The 13,486-nt window shown below is 47.8% G+C and overlaps 1 protein-coding gene across 7 annotated transcripts in view; it reads left to right on the top strand.

Annotated features, from left to right (window-relative positions):
- Positions 1-13,486, top strand: part of Gatad2a (GATA zinc finger domain containing 2A) — an 80,125-nt gene that overhangs the window by 10,976 nt on the left and 55,663 nt on the right. For 2 of the 7 annotated variants that reach the window (XM_050131689.1, XM_050131687.1), the window contains exon 1: positions 6,581-6,816. The exons of 3 other annotated variants lie outside the window; for them this stretch is intronic. The gene's annotated coding sequence lies outside the window, so the exon portion shown is untranslated. Of the gene's footprint in view, positions 1-6,577; positions 6,817-13,486 lie in introns of those variants that run through there. 2 more of the 7 variants (XM_050131693.1, XM_050131691.1) reach the window with 2 other exon arrangements.

Consider the following 13,486-nt stretch of genomic DNA (forward strand, 5'->3'; position numbering starts at 1 on the left):
AAAAAAACCAAAAAAAAAACCAAAAAAAAAAAAAAAAAAAAAAAAAAAAAAAAAAAAAAAAAAAGTTAAAGCAAACAAACAAACAAAAAGAATAAGTTAGAAAAAATAAAAGCAAAGTAGGAGAAAACTTGGTACAATTTATTTTCTTTTGTGTTGCCCAGAATCAGAGGCAAGTGTTCTACCACAGAGACTTCATCCTTGTCCCAAGTGTGCGTTTGTTTTGTTTTGTGAGAAAGGGTCTTTCTGTATCCCAGGCTGGTTTCAGTTTTAAGGAGTCCTCCTTCCTCTGCCTCCCGAGCTCTGGGATTAAAGGTGTGCACCACCACTGCCTGACTCCTTTAGATATTTTCTGAAGAAACAAGTAAGGACCTTGCACTACTGTTTGGTAATAGTAGTCTCAAATTAGTCAAAACCTACGGAGCCAGATCTGCTTTGCTTGTGAACTTATATAGACACTTCATTATGTGTGGGTTTTTGTTTTTGTCTTTATTTTTGAGACAGTGTCTTACTGTAGCTCAGATTGTTTTGAAACCTGCAATGGTCCTCCTGCCTCAGCTTTCCAGGTTCTAGGGTTAGGTCTGAAGAGATGGTTCTGCATTTAAGAATACTTAGTGCTGGGGCTGGATAGATGGCTCACTAGTTAAGCACACTGCCAAGCCTGACAACCTGAGTTTAATCAGAGGACCTGCGTTTGGTTCCCATCACCTACATGGTAGCTCACAGCTTTCTGTAACTACAGTTCCGGGGATCTGATACCTTCATACAGACATATACATGCAGGTTAAAAAAAAAAAAAGAATACTTAAATGCTTTTCCAGTATCCATATGGTAGCTCACAGCCATGGTAGCTGCAGTCCCAGGAGATCCCATGGGCTTCTATTGCTATGATGAAACACCATGACCAAAGCAAGCTGGAGAAGAAAGGGTTTGTTTGGCTTACACCACCACATTACTGTTCATCATTGATGGAAGTTAGGACAGAAACTCAAAAAGAACAGGAACCTGGAGTCAGGAGCTCATGCAGATGCCATGCTGCTTACTGGCTCGCTCTCCATGGCTTTGTCAGCCTACTTTTTTATAGAACCCAGGACCACCAGCCCAGGGTATGAACCCACCTGCAATGGGCTGAGCCCTCCCTATTAATCAGTAATTTAAAAAATGCCCCAGAAATTTGCCTAAGCCCAATCTTATGGAAGCTTTTTCTCAATTTGAATTTCCCTCCACGCAGATGAACCTAGCTTGTGTTGAGTTGACATAAAACTAGCTAGCACACACACCCTCTTTTGGCTTCTACACATGTGATATACTTCTGTACATTCTCACAAATACTCATGAATATAAAACAAAAAGAAATGAAAAGTTTCAGGATTACAGCTGTGAGCTACTATACCCAGTTGGTGTCAGACTCTGAGTTTATTTATCTGTGGTGATAGGATTGAACCCACTGAGTTTCATCGCCTACTCTCAGACTCCTGAGTTTAAATGATCTTCTCGCCTCTGAACAGCAGTCATGTGCTGTCATGTCCCAACAACAGCCTTAATTTTATTGTCTTAATTCTGGGGATAGAACTTAATTCTTCATCCATGCCAAGCATGAGTTCTATTATATTAATCAACAATACCACCAGCTTGACCCTGCCATGAATATTTTCTTTAAATATTTATTTATTTTGTACACACATACATATTTAAAATTGCAGGAGTCAATTTTCTCCTTCTACCATGTAGTGTCCTGGGGATTAAACTCAGGTTGTCAGGCTTGGCAGTAAGCATCCATCGTTACCTAATGAGCGGTCCTGCCAGTGTGAAGTTGGCCTTTTCAGCCCTTTTTTCCAGGTATTTTGTTATAGCTCACCCCAGACTGCTGCTTTGCTTTTCTAGATATCTGGAATGCTTTTCTTTTCTTTTCTTTCTTTCTTTTTTTTTTTTTTTTTTTGAGACAGGGTTTCTCTAGCTTTGGAGCCTGTCCTGGAACTCACTCTGTAGACCAGGTTGGTCTCAAACTCACAAAGATCCGCCTGCCTTGGCCTCCTGAGTGCTGGGATTTAAAGGTGTGCACCTGGAATGCTTTTGATAATTCATCTGTTAGAAGCTTCCTCAAATGTCACATCCTCAGAGAGGGTCTTAGCTCTTCCTCTGTGACTCCTCAACCTACCAGTCTTTCCTCATTCTTCTTTCTCTCCCTTTCTCTTCTCCTTCCCTCATACTGGGGTGCATCATATTGCATGTGTTGGTCCTGGAAATCAGACTACGGTGGTGAGACAATGAGGAAAGCACGGACACACATACAGAAAAGCTGGGATCAGGTGGGCTGTGCTTGATCTGCTTTATACTACTACCTGGCACCTCGGGATGTTAATAATTATGTATAGCACAGGGGGAGGAGTGAGCTAGACTGCAGAGGAGGTTCTGTTGGGGAGCAGTCTCCTGTTTGTCCTGGAGGAGGAAGCTGTGCTTGCTAGTTTTTGCACACACTGCCAACATTTGAACTGGGACTAGAGGAGGACTTTGTTATCCCTCTGAACCTCACCCCAGGAGAAGACTTTGCAAATTCTCGTGGGTCTACACGTTGGGTCCTTGATGTGGCTGGGCCCATGCCAACAATATATAGTCACTCAGGACTTCATCCACTTACTACAGAGTCATTGAGGACTTCATCCACTGGCTGGCTACACAGTCACTCAGGATTTCACTGTAACTCAAGTTGGCTATGAGCTCCTGATCCTCCTGCTCTGCTTCCTGAGTGCTGGGTGATAGGTGTGCAACTGATTCTTAGGAATGCATTCTGTAAACTGGGGTCATTCTGTCTTTTTAATCTTACTGTCAGCTTAGAGTATGTTCCTGCTGGCCTCTCACCTGTGAAGCTCTTGGGACCCATGTTCTCCTAGTTCTTGCCTGTTAGGTACGAATGCATTTTAAATGTTTTTCACCAGAAACTTGAACTTTTGCATTGAAAAGTGCAGTGTTGTTGCAGGGCATGGTGGTACATGCCTTTAATCCAAGCACATGGAGGGCAGAGGCAGGTGAATCTCTAAATTCAAAGTCAGTCTTGTCTACAGAACGAGTTTCAGGACAACCAGGGCTACACGGAGAGACCCTGTCTCAAAAAGCAAAAACAACAATAACAACAAAGCAAACAAACAACAACAAAAAACAAAACAAAACAAAAGCAGAAAAGTGCAGTGATCCCAGCATCTAGCAGCTGCTGTGCATTCCTCCTGTGCTTCTGCGCTTGCTGTGGACCTGTGGGCCAGCTCTAACTTTTGCTATAAAAGGAGACACGAACATGGAATTTAGCCCCTAATTTTTTTTAATTCTCCCCCTCAGTACCTTCATTATGTAGGAACAGGTTCAAATGTTAGTTTATTTAATAGTGCATTTAAAAGATAATTACACTATTTTTTTTAAATATTTATTCATTTAATATGTATACAATATTCTGTCGGTGTGTATATCTGCAGGCCAGAAGAGGGCACCAGACCTCATTACAGATGGTTGTGAGCCACCATGTGGTTGCCTGGAATTGAACTCAGGACCTCTGGAAGAGCAAGCAATGCTCTCAACCACTGAGCCACCTCCCCAGCCCTAATTACACTATTTTTAAAGTGGATGGGGTGTGAGGAAGCCTGACTATTATTAGCAAAGGGTGTTTTTTTTTTTTTTTTCTGGCATGCTGGGCAAGTGTTCCACTGCTGAGCTGCAGCTCCTGCTAGAGAAGTGTTTTGAAAGTGTTTAACAGTTTGTTCAGTTAGCGCAGAGAGAGCAGAGGAAAACATGGCTGTTCATTAGAGTGTCTGCAACTTGGACAGTGTAGTGAGTAGGTGATTGCCTCATGTTTCATAAGAGCCAGCCCAAGGCATCGGGACAGGGAGACTTCCATCCAAGCAGCTAAACCAAAAGGGGGCTCCCAAAGAGGCCTGCACCTACTGTCGCTTCATCATTTGTGCCCCTGACTCTGCTCCTGTCATAGAAGGAAACCTTGTGTTGTTTCACCTTTGCTCTCCTCTCAATACTTTCTCAGTTGGAACAGCCCACCTGTCACCAGTCCACAAGACTGTGGCATTAGTATGTCACAGCTGATACCTCCTTCTTTAAACAGGACAGTTTGTCCCCTTGGTGACTCACAAAGGCTCATAGCTCAGACTCTGGAATTCTTACTATGGCCTGGACTTTCAGGTCTCCTACTTGACCAAACTTTATTCCTTTCCTAGTTAATTATGTTAGCATTAAATAGGAACCAGGTGAGGTATGTGAGGTATCTTTTGGCTTGTTTTGCTGTAATGTACACCATCTGAGTAATCACTGTGGCCCCAGCAGCTTAGAGCGACAGTGCCGAGTGTGGTGGAAGACTGGATACTGCCTCTCCAGTCTTGCACTGGGAGGGCTCTGCAGGTTCATGACCTACATACAGCTGGTGGAGTTTGAGAGCTGTGTTTGAGTTGAAGCACTCACATTTCTTTCTCCTAGTCCTTGCATTTGTTTGGTCCTGTGTATTTTGTATCTTTTTGAAGTTGCAGAATGCTCCCATCTCCTGAGCCCCTGCAAGATGTTGTTTTAAACTCAGAAGATTTAGGTCTGGGGTGAGATTAGTGACAAAGTTTCAAGTGAACTCCTGAGAATTCAGAAGGGCTTTAGGAAAGCAGTGTTGAGGATAAACCTTTTTGTAAAGCTTGCTCCAAAGGAAAAATTTTCAAATATGGCGCCACTCGTGGGTGGGAAGTACATTGATGTTTTTCTCAACTAGACACAACAGAAGCTGTTAGATTGTGTTACAGTTGTGCGGGGACGCATATTGCAGTTATGTATGTCACACAACACTTCCTTAGTTTTTAGGAGTGCAGGTCACTGGTGAAAGGCTGGAATAGGAACATGGCAAGAGCCTTTTTTTTTTTTTTTTGGTTTTTCGAGACAGGGTTTCTCTGTAGTTTGGGAGCTTGTCCTAGAACTAGCTCTTGTAGACCAGGCTGGTCTCGAACTCACAGAGATCCGCCTGCCTCTGCCTCCCAAGTGCTGGGATTAAAAGCGTGCGCCACCACCGCCTGGCTCAGGAGCCTATTTTGTTGATTCTGATATTGACAACTGCTTTGTGATGCTAGCCTTTTTTCTTTTCTTTTTTCTTACCCCAACCTCAAGGCAGGATTTCTCTGTGTAGCCCTGGCTGTCCTGGAACTCCGACAAAGCTGGCCTTGAACTCAAGAGATCCACCTGTCTCAATTTCTTTTTTAATTGTTTTTTTTTTTTAGATTAAAAAAAAATTATTTGGCTGGGAAATGATGGAACAGGCCTTTAATCCTAGCACTAGGGAGGCAGAAGCAGGCGGAGTCTGAGGCCAGCCTGCTCTACAGAATGAGTTAAAAAAAAAAAGAACCCCTCCCCAAAAAAAACCCAAAAACTTATTTGATGTCTATGAGTGTGTATGCTTGCGTGTGTGTTTTTGTGCACCACATGCACACTTGGTGCCTGAGGAGATGGGGAGCCTCCAGGTGGGTGCTGAGAATAGAACTCAGGTCTTTCACAAGAGGTGCTGTTAACCACTGAGCCAACTCTCCAGCCCTGAGCTTTCTTTTCTTAAGGATTCCTTATGATTTGTATGGGTGCTTTGTCTGCATGTATGTCTGTTCACTAGGTATGTGTTTGAGATTAGAAGGCATAGATCCCCCAGAACTGTAGTTATGGACGGTTGTAAGCCGCTGTATGGGTGCTGGGGTCTTCTGCAATAGTAACCAGTACCCGTAACTATTGAGCCATTGCTGCAGGTGTGTTTTCTTTTTTAAATTAACATTTATTTATGAGTGCATGTTTGTGTCAGAGGACAACTTGTTAGGATGGTACTCAGGACATTAAGCTTGCTGGTAATCCTCTTTAACCCACTGAGCCATCTTGCTGGTCTGACAATAGATTTTCTATGAACTTTGTACTTTCCTGGTTGAAATTGTAAATTGGCTTTAGGTGATTCATAACCTCCCCAAACTCGCTTCCTTTCTGGTAATATTGTCTCTTCGGTGCTATTGGAGTGGTGTGGGCGCAGGCTTATTTTCTTGGGGATTCATTTTCTCCAAAACGGCAGACCAGATATGGGTGACTGGAGGGGGACAGCGGTCCTCCGTGTCTGGAGGTGGGTAGGCTCGGTAGGTAGATTGTTTCTTCTAAGAACTGTCCGCGGCTGTGGGGAGGGAACCACTCAGCGGAGCGCACCCTCCCCAGGAGGTCAACACCGAAGTTTCTGAGAGCCTCGCGAGGCTCCGGGCGCGTGTTTCAGAATGCCAGAGGTGGCCGCACAGGGCCTGGGCGAGGTCAGTGTGAGTCAGCCCTGGGCGCGGCAGCGCTGTGCTCGCCAAGCTGACCATGGCCCTCGGGGGCGCGCAGCAGTTAGAGTGGAAAATCCGGCAGACCCGCTCTGAGTCGCGGATCTGCGGGGCCGGGAGGGCGGCGCTTCCGGGGAGACTCACCTGACTCCGCCCCTGAACCACGCCCACAACACAACACGCCCACAAGAGCCCCTCCCTTCATAGGGCCCCGCCCATCTGGGCGCGGGCGGGCGGCGTCGCCTTTAAGAGCTCCCCGGTGTTTTGGGGGCCGCGGGCCGGGCGCGCTGACCTGGTGCGCATGTCCCGGGCGGTGACGCCGGCGCCGGGCTCCATGTGTGCGGCCGAGGGGCGCATTATCTGGCCGGCGGCGCGGGCGGGCGGAGTGGCGGAGCGAGCGCCGCGGGCCCGGGTGGCCCCTCAGGCGCAGCGAGCACGCGCGGCTGGCGCCCCCCGCCCCCCGCTCTGTGGACACGCGCTCTGCCCCCGGACCCGGTCGGCGCGCGGCCCGGTAAGTTCCCAGCAAACTTGGCCAGGCGGGGCGGGGGCGCGGGAAAGTGGGAGCTCGTTCGCATACGGCGAGCTGCGCTACGGTTCGCTTCGCTCGCGCCGCGGGAAAGTTCCCCGCCGCCCGCGCACGTGGGTCTGGGGGCCGGGGTCCCGGGAAGTGGCCGTGCCGCCTCGCTGCCTCCTGAGCTTTTCGGGCTAGGAGGCCGTACCGGCGAGGGCGGCGGGAGCGCAGCACGTGGGCGAGTGGCGTGGGGCGAGGGTCCACGCAAAGGTTGGGGGTCCCGGCCAGCGGCGGCGTTGAATCCGGCATCGGCGGCGGCGGCGGCGACGAAAGATCCCATGTCAGAATAAGAGTCCCTGCGCGCCCACGCCTGCAGGGCTGGCCCCCCCCCTCACTCCCCGCCCCGTCCTGCTTGGGCTCGCGCCCTTCCTGCTTGACCCTGGGGAGCCACGGGACCCTTTCCCCCCCTTGGTTCCTAGCTTCCTCATGGCCCTTCACTTTAAATTTGCCTCCGGGTCTACGAGGTGGCTCTATTAATTTCTTTTTTTCTTCCACCTGGAACGGGTTGGCATCAGTGACTAGACAGCAGCAGCTGGCCTTTTAAAGGGATTAATGCCAAGAATCGGAATTGATCACTTCAACAAGGAAAGGCTTCTGGGCAGGCCGCAGCCACAGCCGGACACTGATACGGGTCTGTGCTCACTGAGACCCAGAAATGAATGAGGATCTCTTATTAGGACCTGTACGGCAGCCTGGGGTGCGTGTTTCCTCTCTGTCCCTGCTGTTTAGCAGAGGCTGCAAGTTCTATGTACCTGACCCACTTCAGGTAGTTCACCCTTATCTTGAGGCTTTGGATTCTTTAGCACAAAGTCCAGTTGAGTCTCCAGAGCCTTCAATTTTCTTTACAGTGTTTACTCCTTTTTGCATACTTAGAGTACACAGTGCTCCCCACATCCCTGTTAATGTGTGTGTTCATTCACAAAATGACACCTGGTTGTGGACAGAATCCTGTATGCTGAGCTTCAGTTTTGTTCTGATCTCATCCTGCCCTTCAAAGATTACAACTTTTTTTTTTTTTTTTTTTTTTTTTTTTAAAGCTGCGTTCTAACACAGCACTGTTTGAATACCCTCCAGCCTGTAGCTAAGACCTGGCCCTCAGATATGAGAACCTACTGCGTACAAGCACCAGGTTTCCTTTGCAAGTATAGGAAGTACCAAAAGTGATCCCTCTGGTGAAGGGTGTATAATACCTACTTTCCAGTTGAGGAGTTGCAGCTTCTGAAGGCCCTGCTGTGTTGTGTCCTGTCACTCCCCCATGTCCTCCCCCCAATGGGTGGGCAAAGATGGGGCTTGTGGTTCCTCTCAGCGATAGAGTTGGGGAGTGCTGCTGTTTCCAGTCTGCTTGTAAGAATCCCTCCAGCTCTAGAGCATGAGGCAAGCTCCTTGTACCTCTGCATGGAGGCGGTGTAATCTGGTGACAAGAACACCATGCCAGCCTTGCTGTGTCTCTGGAGAATGGAATCCAGCTGGCCTTTGAGGGGCACAGCTACCAGGCTGTTGCTGCAGACTCAGAGTTCTCTAGAGGAAATAGTTAAGTGTGGGGATTTTGAGGCTTTCTTCTTCACTCACTATCATCCACTTCTCATTCTTCATCTGCTCCCTAAAATTCTGAAGCATCTAAAAAAGTATTGTGTATTTGCGTTCAGGAATATATGGAGTCAGCGGACCACCATGTGGGTTCCAGAGAAAGAGCTTAGGTGTCAGACTTGGGGACAAGGGTTGCCTTTAGCCATGGAAGCAGTAGAGTTGAGGAAGTGGGAGCGTTGTGCATTGCTGATTGATCACTGTGCCCTGTTAGTTCCACTCTGACATTTTTAGTGTCATGTCATCTCTATTAATGTGTCATTTGGAAGGTCCTGCGATGAAGCATATTGTGTTCCATGATTATTATTAATTTGGTTTTGAGACAGGGTTTCTGTGTAACAGTCCTGACTGTCCTGGAACTCCCTTTGTAGACCAGGCTGACCTCTGCCTTCCAAGTGCTGGGGTTAAAGGGGTGCACCGCCACACCTGGCTAATGGAGCACATTGTGATGGTGACGATTCTATGCAGTGTTTGGGTCCGAAGCCTCCTCAGGAAGCTTTCTGGAAGCTGTTGTGTGTGTGATTGACACTCTCTTCCCCCAAGAAGGAGCTATTTTATGTTGGTTTGGTTTTGTTTCTTTTTGAGACAGGGTCTTACTCTAGCTAAGGCTGGCCTCAAACTTGGTGTAATTGTCGGCCCTTATTTGAGTAATAAAGCACATTGTTAAGACTTAGATGCTCAGTTCTCCAATAGCTGCCTGACTTGTTCTGCATCATTTATCCTGTGAATTTCTGACATTGCAAGTAGTGATTTGCAGATTGATTTACTTACTCGGTGCATGTCAGTGTGCATACTGTGTCTCTGGCTCTGTCCTAGGAATCCCTTCTCAGAGAGGTACAGTGAGATTAGAGGGCTAAGAAAACTTAGAGGGGACAGAGGAGAAGGGTTGTATGACCTTGTGGGACTTTTCCGTTTTGGGGCCACGGGATAAGTAGGGGTTGAGTATACCAAAAGAAAAATGGAGTTTCTGAATGGAGAGTGTTTTAACTGAAGGCAGACTGGAATTGTTCAGTGTGTGTTGATCATGTGTGTGGGCCCTCTGCTGTCCACTCCATCCTGTGGACAGGCTTGGCAGACTGGCAGCTGGGATTTCCCCTGAGAGCAGTTGGGACTCATCAAAGGGGGCAGAGAGAGCCAGGCCAGGACCTCTCCAGGTCTGAACAGACAGCTGAAAGGAAGTGGGTGGGAAAGCAGCAAAGCCACTCAGCAGTGTTAGCATTGTCTGTTTCTTCTGGAGAAAATTAAGATCTTAACTTGAGAAGTCTTGGTTTTCAGCCCTTCCAGAGAGTTGGGCCTCTGCCTACACTCCAGTTTTCTGTCCCTCACAGGAGCAGCAGGGCTGTTTTCTCTGCCCTCATCAGTGTAGAGAGCTGGGAAGATTATGGAACAGGTTGCAGTGCAGTGTTGGAGCAGCACGGTTTGGGGTTCCCTCCTAAGAACCAGAAGAGCAAGTTGTCAGTGCCAGTGTGAGACTGAGTGTGCTCGCTGGTTAGCATGGGTGCTGCTTCAGGGAAGAAGAGTGCCATTCTGCTGGGCCCTGGAAGACTCCTGCCAGTGTGATCCAGGACTTTTTAGTCAGGAGAATGTTGGGCTCAGTCCCATCCCCCTTCCCCTCTTGGAGCTCTCCAGGCTGTATTTGTGACCTCTTTTTGTCTGATGAAAATGTAGGTTAGTCTTTTAGAAGACAAAGAAATTTGTTTTAATAGAATACACATAGGTAGCCTCAAGATGGGACTGGGAGCCTTCAGGTTGCCTAGCCAGGGCCTCTTGCCACTTCTGTGGGCTGCACCAGCCTCTGTCTTCATCTTCAAAGAAGCACTTGTTGTTTGCCAGGTGAGCTCCTGAGGGACTTCTATTATATTCCGTTCTAGTTTCAGTTCAGGGATTCTTCGTATTAAAGGTCTGGTTATGCCTATGTCAGAGCCCAGAGCACCCATCTGGGCTTGGATTTGGGGAATGGAGAAAAGTTTCTAGCAGGTCGAGGTGGGAGTTGTGGGGTTTTGGGGTTGTAGGACTCAGGAGGCTTCTTGTCCTCAAAAATAGCGAAGTGCTAGGAGGAGCTGTGACTGGGGAGAGGGCAAAGGCCATTTGTTTGAAGGATTTGGATTTGTTGGCAACTCTTTTTTTTTTTTTTTTTTTTTTCCCTTCGAGACAGGGTTTCTCTATAGCTTTGGTGCCTGTCCTGGAACTAGCTCTTGTAAACCAGGCTGGCCTTAAATTTACAGAGATCCACCTGCCTCTGCCTCCCGAGTGCTGGGATTAAAAGGGTGTGCCCCCATCGCCCGGCTGTTGGTGACTCTTTTAGACCCCCACTTGGCTAGTTTGATTTTTCTGTTCCTGTAGCCTACATGAGGTGGTGCTTTTGAGTGCCTTAGACTGTTGGGTAGCCCAACTTAGCCTGTTGTGCCTGGGTATGAGTCCCGCCTTCCACTTGCTAGTGACTGGCTGCTGCTGAACTAACTGCCCTTTGGTCTCCTTTTCTGGAAAAGGGGAGGCACTTTCTCTCTGCTTGGGGAGGTTGTGTTGGGAGTTAGTGAGATAAGGAATGTTCACAATCTCTTCATGCCTGGGGTGTGTACATGGGCTTCAGCACAGTGGAGTACAGTAGGGATGCCAGGCCATAGTGCACTCATGTATGGAGCACCTTCACCCTGGAGCAGATCATCAGTATCTGTGTGCTCTGTGGGATCACACCTCAACTTTGTGTGACAGCCTGGCCTCATGTTTCATCCAGATGAAGGAGACAAAGTCCAATACAATGAGGAGGTGCTTGGGAGTGTCACCTTCTGGGCTGTTCTCTGAAGAACTCCCCCACCTTTCTCACTTTGTTTTCTCTACTAGTCACAGACCTCTCTGACAACACCAATGGTCAGGTTGGTTCTATCCTCATAGAGCCCAGTACCTCAGCTTTAGGGTAGCTTCTCTAGCTATTACTGGGTAGATCTGCCATGGGTCCTTGGGAGCTGTGGGTCCTACTCAGTTGTGTTTGTCATAGTGTAGCCACTGGTGTGTTGCAGGGTATGTGCATAGTGATCCCCGAGAGCACTGGGGACTCCAGCTCTTCAGCCTGCCTGAGTAGACATAACTGTCTGTCATTGCTTAGTTTAACCGTTTTTCATCTTGGGTGGCCTACCTGACCACAGAGCCTCAGCTTATTCATCTGTGGGCAAGGGATTTTGTCTTTCTAGGATGACTAAGGAAAGTGGGAAGTGTCAGCAGTCGGGGTCTCCCCTCTTCTCCTCACCTTGGAGCGAGCCAAAACCTTCCTAGTGAATCACTCAGATTCAGCAGCTGGGTCTCCCTCCCCCACTTTTTTTGAGGAGGGGTGGAGGGAAACAGGGCTTCTCTGTGTGTAGCCCTGGCTGACCTGGCCTGGAACTTAGTATATAGACCAGCTGGCCTCTTAATTTACAGAGACCTGTCTGAATCTGGCTCCCAAGGAGTACACTACCATGTGACTGGGTTTTCTTTATGGCAGAATCCCTCTGCAAGCCAAGGGTGTGGAGGTTTTTTTTTTTTTAGATTTATTTATTTTATTTTGTGTATGAGTGTTTTGCCTGCATATATGTTTGGGCACCATGTGCATACCTGGTGCCTGTGGAGGCCAGAAGAGAACTGTGAGTTACAGGTGAGCCACTATGTGGATGCTAGGAACAGAACCTGGGTCCTCTGCAAAGCAGACAGTGTTCTTAATTTTTGAGCTATTTCCAGTCTTGAGTATGGGGGGGTTTGGGGGACAGGATTCTCATCTGTTTGGTCATGCTATCCTGAAAGAAAGAGGAACTCGTGTGCTTTCTGACCTAGCCCAGCACTGCCCCAGACATAGCTTCTGTAGCCATGGCCTTCGAATTGGTATTGTGGAACATGTCCTCACCTTAGTTGACTGCTCACTTCAGTTGGTGAGCTGGGCTCAGTTCTACATTTCTGTCCTTTGAATTTCTAGGTATGGGTTTTGTGATAGAGATATAGAGCTATAGTTCCTTGTGTGCTTGTCCTCATTTGTGTCCGCAGATGGAACGTTTTTTTTTCCAGCCACTTTTGGAGTTTTGACTAGGAAAACATAACATCAGAAAGTATGTGTGTTTGTGTGTGTACATGTACACAGCTGTTCTGTGTGCGCATCCGCTACCTTGTCCCCCTGAGCCTAGAGCTCACTTATTTTAAGCTTGGTTGGCATCCAGCAAGGCACAACTGGGTTAGGCAAGAGGCTGTGATGTTCTTGTTATGGTGCTGGGACCTGAGCTCAGGTTCTTATGTCTGAGCAGCAGGTCTTTTTACCTTTTAAGCCATTTATTTAGTTCCCTGTTTTCTGTTTTTTTGACTGTAGCTCAGGCTGGACTTGAACTTGTGGTGGTCCTCCTGCCTCTGCTTCCTGAAGGTTGGGATCACAGGTATGTACCATGCAAGTTTAGCCAAACCAAATTGTCTTAAGAATTGGATTGAATGGGTTGAGTCACTTAGGCCTGTGGCATACTTGGCTTGGGTGTCGTTGACTGGATGCCTAGGTTTTCTGCAATGTCTCATCTTGTGCTTCAGTTGTAAGTCGAATCCTGTAAGTGGTGGAGTTTACTTCCTCAGAGGATTCTTGAGCCAACTCTATCCTGGGGTTCTCCTATGCCCATTGATTGGAGCACCGTTCCTGGTGTGCTTGCCTTTTTCTTAACGTGCTTGGTAGATGAACTGATGGGCTTTCTGCTTCCCCCCAGGACAGTTGGCGTGTGTGTTTGAGGCACTGTATTGCTCTGGCTGCCTAGAACTTGATATATTAACCAGGCTGGCCTTGAACTCATAGAGATCAATCTACCTCTGTCTCCTAAGTGCTGGAATTAAAGGAGTGTGTTGCTGTATCCAAAAGGAGATTATTTTTCAAAGATTGATATTTTTATGTTTGTTTGCATGAATGTCTGGTATATTTGGTGCCTGCAGAAGCAGTAGGGTGTGAGATCCCCTGGAATTTGAGTTGTAGATGGTCATGAGCCACCATGTAGGTGCAGGGAACTGAATCAGAGTTCTGTGCAAGAGCAGC

Source organism: Alexandromys fortis, unplaced genomic scaffold, assembly GCF_014885135.2.
Source record: "Alexandromys fortis isolate MF-2015 unplaced genomic scaffold, M_Fortis_MF-2015_v1.1 scaffold_376, whole genome shotgun sequence".
Classification (NCBI taxonomy): Eukaryota; Metazoa; Chordata; class Mammalia; order Rodentia; family Cricetidae; genus Alexandromys; species Alexandromys fortis.